Source organism: Gymnoscopelus braueri (genome assembly GCF_963280865.1).
Source record: "Gymnoscopelus braueri genome assembly, chromosome: 17".
Classification (NCBI taxonomy): Eukaryota; Metazoa; Chordata; class Actinopteri; order Myctophiformes; family Myctophidae; genus Gymnoscopelus; species Gymnoscopelus braueri.
In genome coordinates, this window is record NC_137617.1 from 49,973,608 (window position 1) to 49,987,535 (window position 13,928).

At 44.8% G+C, this 13,928-nt stretch overlaps 2 protein-coding genes across 5 annotated transcripts in view; both read right to left on the reverse strand.

The window, feature by feature from the left end:
- The window catches only part of LOC308104861 (ankyrin repeat and SOCS box protein 12-like), a 396,083-nt gene that overhangs the window by 304,908 nt on the left and 77,247 nt on the right, over positions 1-13,928 (reverse strand). The gene's annotated exons all lie outside the window — the stretch shown is intronic.
- tanc2b (tetratricopeptide repeat, ankyrin repeat and coiled-coil containing 2b) overlaps positions 1-13,928 on the reverse strand; it is a 332,731-nt gene that overhangs the window by 281,220 nt on the left and 37,583 nt on the right. For all 4 annotated transcript variants that reach the window (XM_080455415.1, XM_080455412.1, XM_080455411.1 and 1 more), the window contains exon 2: positions 11,299-11,475. The gene's annotated coding sequence lies outside the window, so the exon portion shown is untranslated. The remainder of the gene's footprint in view (positions 1-11,298; positions 11,476-13,928) is intronic.

Sequence of the window (13,928 nt, forward strand, 5' to 3'; positions counted from 1 at the left end):
AGCCTGGAGGAGGAGAAGAACCAGGCTGTATGTTAGCCTGGAGGAGGAGGAGGAGAACCAGGCTGTATGTTAGCCTGGAGGAGGAGGAGAACCAGGCTGTATGTTAGCCTGGAGGAGGAGGAGGAGAACCAGGCTGTATGTTAGCCTGGAGGAGGAGAAGAACCAGGCTGTATGTTAGCCTGGAGGAGGAGGAGGAGGAGAACCAGGCTGTATGTTAGCCTGGAGGAGGAGGAGGAGAACCAGGCTGTATGTTAGCCTGGAGGAGGAGGAGAAGAACCAGGCTGTATGTTAGCCTGGAGGAGGAGAAGAACCAGGCTGTATGTTAGCCTGGAGGAGGAGGAGGAGAACCAGGCTGTATGTTAGCCTGGAGGAGGAGGAGGAGAGGAACCAGGCTGTATGTTAGCCTGGAGGAGGAGGAGGAGAACCAGGCTGTATGTTAGCCTGGAGGAGGAGGAGGAGGAGAACCAGGCTGTATGTTAGCCTGGAGGAGGAGGAGGAGAACCAGGCTGTATGTTAGCCTGGAGGAGGAGGAGAACCAGGCTGTATGTTAGCCTGGAGGAGGAGGAGAACCAGGCTGTATGTTAGCCTGGAGGAGGAGGAGGAGAACCAGGCTGTATGTTAGCCTGGAGGAGGAGGAGGAGAACCAGGCTGTATGTTAGCCTGGAGGAGGAGGAGAAGAACCAGGCTGTATGTTAGCCTGGAGGAGGAGGAGAACCAGGCTGTATGTTAGCCTGGAGGAGGAGGAGGAGAACCAGGCTGTATGTTAGCCTGGAGGAGGAGGAGAGGAACCAGGCTGTATGTTAGCCTGGAGGAGGAGGAGGAGAACCAGGCTGTATGTTAGCCTGGAGGAGGAGGAGGAGAGGAACCAGGCTGTATGTTAGCCTGGAGGAGGAGGAGGAGAACCAGGCTGTATGTTAGCCTGGAGGAGGAGGAGGAGGAGAACCAGGCTGTATGTTAGCCTGGAGGAGGAGAGGAACCAGGCTGTATGTTAGCCTGGAGGAGGAGAAGAACCAGGCTGTATGTTAGCCTGGAGGAGGAGGAGAAGGAGAACCAGGCTGTATGTTAGCCTGGAGGAGGAGGAGGAGAACCAAGCTGTATGTTAGCCTGGAGGAGGAGGAGAACCAGGCTGTATGTTAGCCTGGAGGAGGAGGAGGAGAACCAAGCTGTATGTTAGCCTGGAGGAGGAGGAGAACCAGGCTGTATGTTAGCCTGGAGGAGGAGGAGAACCAGGCTGTATGTTAGCCTGGAGGAGGAGGAGAATAACCAGGCTGTATGTTAGCCTGGAGGAGGAGGAGAACCAGGCTGTATGTTAGCCTGGAGGAGGAGGAGAAGGAGAACCAGGCTGTATGTTAGCCTGGAGGAGGAGAGGAACCAGGCTGTATGTTAGCCTGGAGGAGGAGGAGAACCAGGCTGTATGTTAGCCTGGAGGAGGAGAAGAACCAGGCTGTATGTTAGCCTGGAGGAGGAGGAGAAGGAGAACCAGGCTGTATGTTAGCCTGGAGGAGGAGGAGAACCAAGCTGTATGTTAGCCTGGAGGAGGAGGAGAACCAGGCTGTATGTTAGCCTGGAGGAGGAGGAGAACCAGGCTGTATGTTAGCCTGGAGGAGGAGGAGAAGAACCAGGCTGTATGTTAGCCTGGAGGAGGAGGAGAACCAGGCTGTATGTTAGCCTGGAGGAGGAGGAGAACCAGGCTGTATGTTAGCCTGGAGGAGGAGGAGGAGAACCAGGCTGTATGTTAGCCTGGAGGAGGAGGAGAACCAGGCTGTATGTTAGCCTGGAGGAGGAGGAGGAGAACCAGGCTGTGTGTTAGCCTGGAGGAGGAGGAGGAGGAGAACCAGGCTGTATGTTAGCCTGGAGGAGGAGGAGAGGAACCAGGCTGGCGGCTGCTAGCTGTTGCTCGCGCATGGCGGAAGACCACGTTTGATCAAAAGCGATATAACGGCTTTGGGACATGACTGACACACCGCAGATTTTCTGTAATCATTCAAAAATACACTTTGTCTTGTATTTTTCTACCCCCCCCCCCCGCCCCCTCAGGAGAGCTGCTTTAACATGTGAAGTTCACAGGCTTTGGTGGTGTGTCAGATCTGATGCAACTCTGCCCCACCCCCCCCCCTCACACACACACACACACACACACAGGTTTGTAATTACTATACTCATAAGGACTCATAAGGACATCCAACATTTTAGGACGGCGATTTTACCTATGAGTGCCATATTCAATTGTTGTTTTTTCTCCATTTACCGTTATCCTAAAAAGCCTAAAAATAACACATCTACAATCCCACTGTGAGCTTGTAGAGAGGTTTTTTTGCACGAATACAAGCGGGCAATTATAAGTATACATCAGGTATAACTCCATCTCTAATCCCTAAACCTAGAACTTCTAAATGCCTAATCCTAAAACACCTGAACTCTAAAGATATTTTTTAACCATTTATCTCATGAGGATCAGGAAAATGGTCTATTTATCTAGTTCTGCTATACTTGCGGGGACATTTGGTGCTCACAAGTATAGACACACACACACACACACGCACACACACCTCCCCCCGGCTTCAGCTGCTGCAACTAGACGCCCACGTATAGACCCCCCCCCCCCCGCCCCACCATGGGAAGCAGCCAGTGGTATATGAAGTGACTGAGATGTTTTTACTTAATTCAATTCAATTCATTTCTTATTGCCATTATAACACAAGTACACACAACCACATTAAAGAGGATCAGCAGGCGTGTCAAAGGGCTGTTATTAAGGGAAAGTATAGCATTACCACAAAGTAGAAATACTCTGATAGAAGTAAGAGGCCTTTGTAAATGTTTTTTCCCCCCGTATGTTACTGATCATGAGAGCTACTGTAACATCTTCATTTCCCCTCTGGGATGCATAAAGTACCTACTGTACCTTATTCAACATTTTACTTGAGTTAATCCAAAAAGTATTGTCCTCAATACATACTTAAAGTCAGTGGTGTAAAGTAACTAAGTACATTTACTCAAGTACTGTACTTAAGTAAAAATTTGAGGTACTTTTACTTTACTGGAGTATTTCCAATTGTCTATACTTTTACTTGTACTCCACTACATCTCAGAGGCAAATATTATACTTTTACTCCACTACAATTATTTGAAAACTTTAGTTACTAGTTACTTTGCGGATATAAATGATTACATTATAAAAACATATATTAACCACATTAACCCTATTTTATACCTAGGCTATTTGAAAATAGCAGATCTACAAGCTCACAACGAGTCGCATCACGATGCGTTGTGAGCATGTAGATCTGCTATTTTCAAACATTTGAGTACTTTCACTTTTGGTATTTTAAGTACATTTCAATACCAATACTTTTACTCAAGTAAATTTTGAATTCCAGACTTTTACTTGTAACAGAGTACTTCTACATTAAAGTATTAATACTTTTACTTGAGTAAAACATTTTAGTACTTTTTCCACCACTGCTTAAAGTACCAAATGTTAAAAGTACTCATACAAACGTTTTGAAGATGTTTCAACCTTTTTTTTTTCTTCTCGAAAATGTGTAGAATGTGGCTTTTGTTTTAATTCCAATAATAGCCAAATAACCAAGTAAAGTAAGAGTAACTAAACATTGTACTGAAGTACAGTACTTGAGTAAATGTACTTACTTACATTCCATGAGTAGCTCCACCCCCCTCCTCGCGCCTTTAGCTGCTACAGCTAGCCGCACACGTGCCCCCCCTCCCCACCACCCTTCATCCAGCCTGACAACACCAATCATCTTCATCATCACACTCATCATCATTGCCGTGGGTTACGCCTGACACAGTTATTACATAATATCATCATTACATCATCACCTAATCACTATGATTTGAGCCAATAGCAGCTATTTTGCATAAATCGTTTAAATCCTTCCCATAGCAACAGCTGAATGAAATTAACCACTTAAACCCCATAATACTTTGTGTCAAATGGCTAGAATAGCAGATCTACAAGCTTGTAGAACGGCTATTTTAGACATTTTTCTGAATTTTGTAAATTATAAAATGATTTAGTATGTAGCCTGTTTTGGTCATAGTACGTTATTATTATTTATTTTGATCATTGGTCATAGTAATTTAACTTAGCCCCACAGTGCTGCAGGGCCCGTATGGCAGAGTTTCACACACAGCTCTGTGTTGTCTGTGTGATGGTGATGTGATGAGGTCTGTGATGATGCAATCTGGGAACCCATCGCCAAATAAAAAGGAAAAACAGCGCCCTCTGCTGTTTCTTACTTATTCACTTGGCTCTGGTCGGAGCTGAACGGACGACCCGTGCTCATGAAAACAGGGTTTTGGTCTGCCTTCAGCCTTTCACTTCCGGTGGTGCGACTATGTTTTCATTCCCACTAACAATATTTCTACACGGAACACTAACACCACTTCTCCCAGAGAACATGGATGGTTTTGGTTATAAGCCCACTTGTTTCTATGATGAAAAAGCAATTTAAAATGTTACTAACTTTCCGTGGTCTTGTCGGCTCCGAGGACGCTATCGTTAAATGAGTTTCGGTTTGTTTCTAGTGGGGAAGGAACGGCACACACGTAAATCCCGCCCACTACATTTGATTGGGTAAAGCGCGGCCTGCTTCCTGATCTGATAGCACGCCCACTTGTAACCATTGCGCACGGGTTGTCAACACGGCTACCGACAGATTCAAACGCAGAGCAGAATCTGTTCTTGAGAGATTAGTGATGATGTGATGAGGTCTGTGATGATGTGATGAGGTCTGTGATGATGTGATGAGGTCTGTGATGAGGTCTGTGATGATGTGATGAGGTCTGTGATGATGTGATGCGGTCTGGCTCCCCTGCACTGGCTCCCCGTAGCGGCTCGCATCCAGTTTAAAACCCTGGTGCTAGCCTATAGGGCAGTGAAAGGAACAGCTCCTTCTTACCTCCGGGCTATGGTCGATGCCTACACCCCTGCCCGACCACTTCGGTCTGCCACCTCGGGCGACTGATTGCCTCGTCGATCAAGGGTCCTTCTGGCCGATCCACACGGTCACGACTTTTTTCTGTTCTGGCCCCACAGTGGTGGAATGAACTTCCCACTGATGTTAGGACAGCAGAGTCACTGCCCATCTTTCACCGCAGGCTGAAAACCCACCTCTTCAGGAAACACTACCCTTCCTCTCTGCCTGGCCTACTTGTTGTTAACTAGTTGTACGAACGCTTGCTTTATTGTTGTATTGTTTTATTGGATCTTGTTTAGTCGATACACTTATTTGTTTTAGCTCCTGCTCATTTGATTTAGCTATTTTGTCTCATCTGTTTAAGAAAGTAGGTAGCTGATATATTGCACTTTTACCGTAGCGCTAGGTATACTCTTGGTTGCTTGTTTTTGCAGAAAATGCACTTAAGACTTCTGGTGATTAGTAGTTTCGTCCCCTACCTATGTTGAATGCACTTATTGTAAGTCTCTTTGGATAAAAGCGTCTGCTAAATGACTGTAATGTAATGTAATGTAATGTGATGAGGTCTGTGATGAGTAATATTACTGGAGGCTAAAGAGGCAGAGCCTATAGAAACAGCTGTTTGCTTCTTTAACAGGAAGTGACCACGGCCCTGAAGACGTAACATCATCCGACCACAACGTTCCTCTGATTTATTTGCACAGAGGACTGTGGCCGGCTGAGTGTCTATTAGCGGTATAAGAGTCTGTGAGGGGACCAAGTACGTACATGCGTGCGTATGTATGTACTGTATATGTACTGTAGTACGTACATACATGTGCCTGGAGCAGTGCTGGAAAGTACATTCATTAAGTAGGCTATACTGCATTGGCAGAGATGCTGCTAGCCCTGCGTCCTGCGTCTCTGACGCACATTTTTAATAAAGGACGCATTAAACCAACCATCACAGCGTCCACGGGACGCATACAACCAAAGCGAGCCGCGCCCAAAGCGAGCCGCAAGCCGCGCACCAAACCGAACCGCGAGCCGTGCACCAAACCGAGCCGCGATCCGCGCACCAAAGCGACCCGCGAGCGCACACCAAACCGCGAGCAGCATAGTGAGCCGCGAGCCGCGCACCAAACCGACCCGCGAGCCGAAACACCGACGCGCGACACGTCGTTTTCAGATCGTTATTTTCGGTGCGACACAAGCATAAATCATTTGAAGGGAATCCCACTTTTTAAGAAGAAAACACCAGAGCAATAAATACTGCCGCAAACATCTACTTTTCTTAAACAAATATCTCTGCTCCGTTTACATTCTCTTCCACAAAGTGTTGTTGTTCTTTAGTTCCTATCTATCTCTGCTCCTATGAAGTGTACATTATCTTTTTCATATTATTATTATGAACTTTATATTGTAGTTTGTACCCTGTATTCCGAGTTTGTGACTACAACAAGTAGCAAAATAGAATGTACATTAGGACAGTGGTTCTCAACCTGTGGGTCAGGACCCCCAGGGGGCTCCCCACATGATTTGGGGGGGGGGGTCCCCAGATGACAGTGAAGTCACAATTTAAGGACTTTTAAGATATTTTTAATACCTCAAGAAAGAAAAGAAAAAAGGCTATTACTGCATCCAAACTAATCAACAAACTATACTATAAATACGGTCAAAATTGTGAAATAATATAAGAAAGAGGCGATCTACAAGCAAGGCGTTGTGAGCTTGTAGATAAAAAAAAAAAAACGACCTTGTAGATCTGCTATTTTGACTATGTATCTGTGGAACTGAGTTAAACTAAATGAAATGCCTCAACTCCTAATTCCAAGCGCTTCTCAGGGTGGGGGGTCCCCAGTTCAAATATGATTATTTTGGGGGGTCGCTGCCTGAAAAGATTGAGATCCACTGCATTAGGATATAATGTACACAGTCACACACACATAGAAGATATGGAGATTGGAGATCAAAGAAAACGATAGAAGGGGGGGGGGGGGAGACGTGTAATTGGGGACCGATAAAATGTTTCTGGGACCCATTTGAATGACCACCTGTGGGTCCCGGGACCCATTACATTGAAAACCTAGCAACATCACTGCATTGGTTCGGGGACGCCCAGAAGTCCAAAAGTATAGTTAACATAGCTATTCCAAAATAGCAGTTCTACAAGCTCACAGTGCGTCACTTCGTAGCGCTCTGCGCGCTGCCTTGTACATCAGCTATTTTTGAAAATTATTTGGAAAAATATCAAAAATGTTTGGAAAATGTCGCTTTTTTTTTACACAAATCCTCTCTTCTGGGGGTCCCTGGCACTAAATAGTTCCAGATGGGGGTCCGTGTCCAGATACATATCAACGTATTGATTTGTTGAACTGGCCCCAGACCCTACTTTGAGAAAGCCTGGTTCCAGACGAATCTGCCTTTTTGCAAAATGTCATCTCACTTCAGCCCCTCGGCAGATTAGGTCTGCCCCCCCTCAGTAGAGATTTCATTTCTCTCCCTCCAAAGTCGTGAGGGACCAATCAGGGCCCGGTATCCAAATGTGGGCGGGCTTATCACCTTATTTGGAGCAATGACGTACAATGCAGGAGACTCATTTTCAGTTTTTCACAACAAAGACGGACGCCGCCATAGCATCGGTAGTAAACGCTGGAAAGAAAGATGTGTTAAGAATAGTTTCATCTGGTTACCAGACTAAATACGAGTGGAAATAGCTTTCTTTGTTTACTATTTCAGCACCGGCGCTTGTGTGTGACGTAACAGGAAGCACTGCTCTGATTGGTTTTAGGTCTAACTAATAGAAAAAAAATCTAGCGTTGAGAGGGACCAGACTAACATCCACGCAGTGTGTCGTGTGATATTGTCTGGCCACGCGAGGTTAACTTTGAGATACAGTGCCCATGACACAATGGCCACTTGGCGTGTTGAGACTTACCCTACAATGCACTGGGTAGGTTTAAATAAACTGTCTGTGTGTGTGTGTGTGTGTGTGTGTGTGTGTGTGTGTGTGTGTGTGTGTGTGTGTGTGTGTGTGTGTGTGTGTGTGTGTGTGTGTGTGTGTGTGCCACTATGAGCTTCTCAGAGACACAGAAAAGCTCTCCTCAGCCTGTGAAACATGGAGGAATGCGTATTAAGAGCCTTATGATGTGTATAATTGATGCCGCCTCCTCCTCCTCCTCCTCCTCCTCTGTGACAGCGGCCAGGAGGAGCAGCAGCAGGAGGAGGACTGGGACTGCTTTGTGTTGTGAAGCTCAGGAGGAACAGTGGACACTGTGTCACACTGTGGTCAACAGACCTTCTAGTCCCACTGCAGTCTAACACCATGCAGAGATGTGTTCTACCATGAGGAATGAGAGGAGAGCGTTCACAGGGTCATGAGGGCACAAGGTCGGTATTTGTAGTGCCCCCCCCCCCCCTCATCCAGTTATTACACTGGCCCCGGGCGCAGTATGCAGGAAGAGAAAAACATAGGGGACAAGGTCTCAGTCTCAGTCTCAGTCTCAGTCTCTCTCTCAATGTGAATATCTTTCCGTGGTTTTGTCTGCTCCGAGGACACTATTGTTAAATGGGTTTCGGTTTGTTTTCAGTGGGAAGCGAGAGCACAGACAGTAAATCCCGCCCACTACATTTGATTGGGTAAAGCGCGGCCTGCTTCCTGATCTGAAGGCACGCCCACTTGTAGGCCAGTGCGTACACGTTATGACGAACCCCCCCCCCCGACAGATTCGAGCGGAGAGCAGAATCTGTTCTTGAGAGATTACCTAGACACGGATCCCAGTCACATAAAGGCCACGGCCGGGGTTAGAACGCTATGTTAAAGTGACGTTCTTCTTGAATGCAGCGGCAAAAAGCCTCACCGGACTCTAACCGTATTCACGGAGCCGAGCCTATGGACTGACAAACGTTTTTTACTTTACTTGAGTATTTCCAATCTTCAATACTTCTACTCCACTACATCTGAGCAAATGAGTTTAGCTACTAGTTACTTTGTAGATTTAAACATGCATCAACCACTTAGCCAGCCCCATACATATTCAGCTATTTGAAAATAGCAGATCTACAAGCTCACAACGTGTTGCAAAGCGACACGTTAACAAGATATCAATAAGATGTTCATACATGTTATACTTGAAATGGGACATTCTGCATAAAGAGTACTTTTACTTTCGGTACTCTCAGTATATTTTGTTGACAAAACTTTTGTACTTTCACTCAATATTCAATACCGGACTTTTACTTGTAACAGAGTATTGCTACAGTGTGTTTATCCATACTTTTACTAAAGAATCTGAGTACTTTTTCATCCGCTCGTCCTCCGTCTCTCAATCCCACAAGGCCTTGCCATCCAAAATAAACCTCTCACTAAAAAGACTTTGGATCTATTTCAACGGCCAAACAACTATTTCACGGCTGGCCAGTCACAGAATAATGACATATGGCCCCTGAGCCGACGTATCGATCACTACTCACCACTTCTCCCCAAAAAATAAACCTGCTCTTTTCTTTTTAAGGGACAGCTCCTTAAAAAGTAATGAAAGGATCTCTCACTGTGAGGCTTATCAAAAAGGAAAAGAAAACAGGACAATGTGACGGTCCTCTGTTAGCTTGTTGTTGATGGAATCTACCGTAGTAAACAACTTCACAGACATGCTGCCATAGCCAAGCCCAATGCTGCTAAAACATCCCCCATTATCCCAGTCAAACCGGGATAAACATCTGTGACGTTTTAGATTTTAGCGTTGGCTATTCAAAAATAGCAGATATACAAGCTCAGCTCAAGCTGCGAGCTTCGGAACTTGTAGATCTGCAAAAAGAAAATTAGAGTGAAAATGTGTGCAAATCTTTGAATATATATATATATTTTTTAAATGATATGACACGTTGTCATCTCGTAGACCGGCTGTGTTCAGCAAAGATATTTTGTGTAAAATGGTAAATGACACACACACACACACACACACACACACACACACACACACACACACACACACACACACACACACACACACACACACACACACACACACACACACACACACACACACACACACAGGGACTCCAGTCAACTATGTCTATAGGGTTTAAGAGGTTAAGATTGAGTGATTAAAGGTTAAGTTTGTACATTTATTACATTAGGCTACGATTCAAACTATTTCATGAATGGGTCGTAGAGACCTTGACCTTTGACCTTCACTACATTAATCACTAATCAGTTCAGCCTTGAATCCAAGAGGGTGTTTCCCTCTAGGCATCCCTGACAGTAAAGCCCCCCCACACGCCCCCACCCCACCTGAAAGACCCCCCATACCTCCTAACCAAAGTTTGGAGGCAGTTGGACTACCGGAAACAAATGAAGACATTCCATCTCCGGTTTACTTCCTGTATCTACGTGAAGTAGGTGGACGGCTTTTTTAGGAGACCTGAAGCAGGTTGGAGTCTATTATTTGCAATGAGAGAGTGAACGTTGTTATATGCCAGGCCTGTGCCTTTAAGGGGGTGGGGCCTGGGAGTGAAACGTGATGACGTTGACGCACTGCTATTGTGCCGGTGCGGAAGTGATAAGCTGCGAGTGAGTACCGGGAGAAAGATATTGTAACAGAAAAGATAACAAAGAGAGAAGCATCCGTTGAAAAGTATAACCTGTATGTTCCTGCCTGACCGTCAGTAATAAATGATACCTGTTCTCTACCAAGAAGTTGTATGGACTAATTCTATAAAGGTTACCACGTTAAACGAGCCACGTTTCCAGACGCTCCCAACCACGGTTCGGAGCTACAGAGGGAAATAGGTAACAACGTGAACACAGCTTCTGAACCATTCTTCATTATTATTATTATTATTATTATTATTATTATTATTATTATTATTATGAGTCTATTAACACAGCTTCTGAACCGTTCTTTAGCTCCATGGTCAATGAACTAAACATTGGACCAGATTGTCACAAGACACACAATCTTACCAAAGATGTTCACACTAAAATGTTTTTCTTCATACTTTTTTTTAGAGACAAATCAACATTATTATCGACCTTTCTCCATCCCAGCAACAACACACTCTCACAGAGGTCTAGCACCAGTAAACATGGGACGTCGATCGCCCACTTGATCGAGACCATTTGTAGGATTTATGTACCATTTCGCCTCTAGTGGCTCCAACTGGGATGGTGCGTCTTTCATAATTGACCATCTTTGGTCTAAAGCAGCACTTCACAGGTAGGTGTGTGTGTGTGTGTGTGTGTGTGTGTGTGTGTGTGTGTGTGTGTGTGTGTGTGTGTGTGTGTGTGTGTGTGTGTGTGTGTGTGTGTGTGTGTGTGTGTGTGTGTGTGTGTGTAGCGGTCATGGTGTGAGGTGAAGAGGTGGTGGAGACTCACCATGAGTAGACAGGGTTCAGAGGGGCAGCAGTTCTCCTATAATCCGTGTGAGGAGGTCAGTGATCTGCTACATCTCATCTCTCTGCACTGAAGACACAGTCAGTCGCTCCCTGATCCCTCTCCAGAGAGTAGAGCTATAGTAACACACACACACACACACCAGCTCCACTCGGCTCTCTGCAGAGAAAAGGCAAAACCACAGTGAAATGAAAAGGTTTTAGGAAAGGCAAGGCAGTTTTATTTATGTAGCACATTTCAACAACAAAGCAATTCAATGTGATTTACACAGCAAACACAATTATAAAATGACAATAGGAGCATAAAACAAAAGAAGTAAAAACTAATAGATACAGTTACAGTGCCAGAGGAGAAAAGAAAAGATCAAACAGAAAGGTCTTTAGTTGTGTTTTTAAAGAACTAAGAGTGGCAGCAGACCCTGCAGTTTTCTGGGTGTTTGTTCCAGATATGTATAAAAAACTAAATGCTGCTTTTCCACATTTATTTGTGGTTTAAGGGACAGAAAACAGACCTTTATCCCAGATGACCTGAGAGATCTGGATGGTTCATTATATAGTACAAGATCAGAAATGCAGTTTGGCCCCAAAACCATTTAAAGCTTTATAGACCAACAGTAGTATTTTGAAATCCGTTCTTTGACACACAGGGACACAGTGTAAGGATTGAAGCACTGCAGTGATAAGCTCCTCTGTCTGGGTATCAGAGTAAGGAGTGGAGCAACAGCGTTCTGAATCTAGACTCAGTCCACACTGTGGATGTCTGACCTTAAAGGGATATTTCACTTTCAAAAAAACTTTGCCCCCCAGACCGTTTTTAAGTTGCTTGATTCAGTATCTAGATATTTGATATTCATTTTATCAGACACGCCCCCTTCCTATACAAACCCATTATAACTTCAAACTCCATTTTTAACATGTTAGATTCGTCAAAAACACCCGTCCTTGGTTCTGGTGACTCACCCTGCCCTCTTAATACGCGAGCGGGCCGTGTTTTTTTGATACGTTTTTTCATTTATTTTTTATATATTTTTTGGAAAATGAAAATAATTAAATACATTAAAAATATATATAAAATAAATGAAAAAAGTTTGAAGTTATAATGGATTTGTATAGGAAGGGGGCGTGTCTGATAAAATGATTATCAAATATCTAAATACTAAATCAAGCAACTTAAAAACGGTCTGGGGGGTTCACAAAAGCCTGAGTAGACGATAAAATGACCAAAAGTTTTTTTGAAAGTGAAATATCCCTTTAATGTGTAAAAAGCCCCCCTGTAGTGTCGGCGGGCGGCAGCGCTCCGTGTGACACGGGAGCTCAGTGTTGACAGATTTTAGATCTGCTTCTAGAGCTTGTAGATCTGCTATTTTTAAAATAAATCTTGAAAGAAAGTGATTTTTTAAGCATTTAGAATACACAAATCTGGTACAGGGGGTCCCTTTTTTCAGATGGGGGTCCGTGGACAAATACATATTACTTTGGGGGGGGGGGGTTGGATTATTATGAAAACGAGCGCTCCACTGTGGCTCTGACCTCTGACCCCCGTTGGTTGCCACGGATGCCATCGCCGGGATACGAGGCAATTTTGTCCATGAGCACAACTTAACTTAACCTGCTAAGACCGGGACCGCAGCGGTGTCATTTTTAGATGTCTTTTGAGCTATTCAAAAAATAGTAGATCTACAAGCTCAAAGCGCGGCACCGAGTGCCGCGCTTTGAGCTTGTGGATCTACTTTTTTTTTTTTCAATCGTAAAAGTTTGTGCAAATCTCTGAATATACATATATTTTAAAAGTGAACATTTGTAACTCAAATCTTTGCTTCTGGGGGGGGTCCCTGGAACAAATGTTTTGAGATGGGGGTCCACGGCCAAATACATATACATTTTGGGGGTCCCAAAGTTTGATCACCACTGATATAGCAACATACGTTTTTTCTTCTTCAAAGAACTGTTAGGATTTAGAAGACATCTGTAGAATCAGCCTCGGGTCTTAACGAGTTAATTCCAGAAATCCAGTCAGGTTCAAGGCACTGGCCAGCCCCCCCCCATCCCCCATCCCCCAGCACACACAGCCTGCCCAAGACTCTCACTAGTCTGCTTTGTGACCAGCCTCCGCTGCCGGAGCACTTGGCTTCATCATCTCCTCCCAGAAACGCCTAAAAAAAACTACCAAAACGGTGCCATTGTCACATGAAGGCGCACAATGAGAGCTCTTCAGACAAACACAGGCGCTGCCACAACAATCAGGATTCCTGCAGGGTGTCACGTTTTCTAAGGGGGTTTAGCTGAATAATTACTGTACAGTTTTGCACATTTCTCCCTGCAGTTAAAAGTACTTTAAAGGTATCATGACATTCATGTTTACACCACATTCAGAGTCTTTGTCCTGGTCCTTCAAATGTGTACAAAAAGTTTTAACTGAAAATTCCACTCCAGTGATTCACTGTAGGTGTTTTTGTCTCACATTTCTAAAGCCTTTTCAACTGCAATGAAAAAAGAAATCTTTGCCTGCGGGTGTCGCTGGTGAGGGATTTTGCCTGTCAATCATCGCCTCTGCTCCACCCCCCCAAAAGGAAAGGATAGGGGAGGGGAGGGGTGAGGAGGAGAGTGGGCGGG